Genomic DNA, 3,098 nt, shown 5'->3' on the forward strand with positions numbered 1-3,098 from the left:
GGGTGCTGCCCCTTGGCTACCCCGCTGGGCTCCCCCTCCAGCCTTGTTAGTCCCCGAGGCCTCTCCCTAAATAACTGCCCCCTGTCACCTCCCCGCTCCTGCCTTCCACCGCCTGGTCCTCTCACTTCCAGAGGAAGAAGGCACAGGATGGAAGCCCAGGGCAAAGCCTCGGTCTCGGACTGGGAGGGAGCGGAGGGGGAGGGTCCCCACACAAAGGCCTCCTGGGCCGTGTCGTCAGAACGGGGCAAGGCTCCCCAGGATCAGGTCTAGAATCTTGCACCGAAGGTTCCCAAAGTCCCCCCGTTAGGAGTCTGCCACAAACACCATAGTCTCTGGCCAGGGATTCACGGGACACGGCGGGCTGCCTTCCATCCAAGAACCTCCTGAAAATGTAGGGAAATGTGGAATGGACGCGTGAGGCTGGATGGGTGTGGGCGAGGGGGAGCCTGCAAAGACGGGAGAAAATAGAACCCTGCGTGTCCCAGGGAGACCGTTGGCGGGATCCAGTGCATTTCGGAAGAGCCAGAGGGGAATGGAAGGGGGGTTCTTTGCCGTAATGAGAAGCTTTGTTTTCCTCTGCAGAGGAGCCCAGAGCAGCAGGAGCCCCCGGGGAGCCTGGGCTCAGCTTCTCCTTCAGAGCATGGGATTGAGGCGGGTGGGGGCACAGAGACTAAGAGACCCTTTGATGGTTGGGCGAGTCACAGCGTTTGGGTCCTAAGCCCAGCCCACCCCAGGCTTTGGGAGGCCTGTCGGGCGTTTCTCATGGTTGCACCAGGGGCTGGAGGGACCGCCCTTGGCCTGGGAGACTGGTCCTGCCCCACAGGCCTCCATGGACAAGCCCCGCAGCCCTGCCGGTCCAGCTGCTCTGTCCAGTGACAGCAGAGCGGGGCCGCTGGGCCCACTGGGTGGGAGCTGGGAGGTGGGGGTGCGGGCGGCTCCCGCCCCATCAGTCTGGGACCTGGCCCCGGTGCGCAGCAGCCCGGTGGAACTCTCCACGCTGATGGGCGGGCCGATATCCCCGCCCTGCATACTGGAGCCCTGGCCACATGTGGCTGTGGAACGTTTGAAATGTGGCTGGGGTGACCGAGAACCCAGATGCTTTATTTTACATCATTTTAACTTATTTACAATGAAGCTTCAACAGCCACATGAGCCTAACGCAGCGGGCAGTACAGCCCTGGGGCACCCAGGGGCCAGCTCAGGCCAGGCACTCCCCACCTCCCAGGCTGCCTCAACCCTGAGCCTGTGCGGACACACCTCGGCCCGGCCCTCCGGGCCTGGCGCCCTAGCAGTCCTCGCCCCCAGGAGCCCGGGGAGCCTTCTCTGTGGGCAGACGGGGAGAGGAAGGCCCAGAGTAGGAAAGTAGGTTGGCCAGAGCCACGTAGCGGGTGGCGGAATGGGACCCCCGGCCGCTGGACCCACATCGCTCCCATCCTGCAGAAGGTGGGTGAGCCTGACGGTGGGCAGGGGGGCCTGGCCAAAGGGGTGCCCAGGCCTGGCCGCAAATATTTCCCTGGCTGGCCTGACTCGGTCCCCATGAGACCCAGGGGGTGCTGCCCAGGTCCTCAGGAGAGGGGGGTGCTGGAGGCTGGGAGCCTGGGTTCTGCCGTCACACAGGCCCAGGGTCTCTTCCAGGCCCCCATGTACCCTGGGTGACCCTGGCACCTGGCTTTAGGTGTCTGAGTTTCCCCATCTGTCAGTGGGAGCAGAGACAGCGTGTCCTGGGCTCGTGGGAGAGTTAGTGCAGAACCAGGGTACATGTTCTCACAGATGACCCGGGTGGGATGCTCTGGGCAGGGAAGGGGGCCAGCAGTGGCCCGTGCATGGGGTGAACCACACGCTGCCCCCGAGGAAGAGAGTGGCCCACCCAAGGGCAACAGTGAGTGCAGGGGAGGGCATGTCAGTGGGGGAGGCGGAAGGTTCTGGAACTGGGAGCGATTCCTGGTCGCCACTCATCCTCCAGGGACCCCAGGGGCGGGGGGCGACGTTCTCTCCTGCGGACCTGGGCTCGCCCCTGGGTGAGGCTGGGGCGGGACGCCACTGTTGCCTCCCAGGTGTCTGGGGCACAAAGTGATGCTGTCCAGGAGGGGCTGGGTGGGGGTGAGGCCGGGGTCACCCCCAAGCCCTCTCCTGGAGCTCCGGGCTGACGGGACCCCTCAGAGGGAGGGGACTTCCTGGACCAGAAGGTCAAGGCCAGTGGCTAGGTGAGCCGCAGCTGCCCTCCCGAGGCCTGGGCCCTGCAGGGGGTCCTTCCCACCCCGCTGTCACCCGAGGCTCTAAAGATGATGGAGGGCTGGCCTCTCTGCAGCCGCTGCCGGGCCTGGCAGCTCACAGCCGTCACAGCCTGACTTACGGCAGGGGCAGCTGTGATTTACAAGACCCAGTGCACAGCGCCTGGCCCGTCTGTGATGAAGTGGCTGGCAGGAGGAGAAGCGGCACTTAGCGGACGGCTGTTGGGGTGTAAGGGGGGGCCCAGAGGCCCATCCATCACTCTCTCTCCTAGAAGCGGCACAGCGTTTTGCTGAACTGGCTGAACAGAGCTGAATCTGTCAGTCCCGGCAGCAACTATCAAAGAGCTGAACTTGGCCTGAAACGAGCGGCAGCTAAGAGGGAAGGAAGGTGGAGATGACCCAGGAGGCAGGGCCTGGCCAGGCAGTGCCACCCGTATCAGCTGTCACTGGGTGCCAGCCCCAGGTGTGAGCTTTATTGTCTCAGTAACCTGGACAACACTGGCCCCATCTTACAGATGAGAAGACCGAGGGTCGGGGAGGTGGGGCCGGCCTTCTAACACAGGTCTGATTCCAGGGCTTGCTGCTCTGTCGGCCACCTGTCCCACCACAGAGAGAGGTGACCTGGGCCATTAACCCCATCTCCCAGGGAGCTGGCACCCAGATCCTTGTCTGGATCTTTGCCGTCGCATCCTTTGGTGGTGGTGAGAGTTTTTCTTAGGGTTTCCCTTTAGGTGGGCGAAAATATCTATTTACCCTTCAGTGGAGCAAGTTCCCCAGGCAAGTCTCTAACTAGCTAAGTGGTTTGTCCTGCCTCCATTGGCAGGGAAGACGCCCACGGCGACACATGAGCCAGTCTGCAGGGACACG

Source organism: Giraffa tippelskirchi, chromosome 4 (genome assembly GCF_054371585.1).
Source record: "Giraffa tippelskirchi isolate mGirTip1 chromosome 4, T2T-mGirTip1v1.2.pri, whole genome shotgun sequence".
Lineage (NCBI taxonomy): Eukaryota > Metazoa > Chordata > Mammalia > Artiodactyla > Giraffidae > Giraffa > Giraffa tippelskirchi.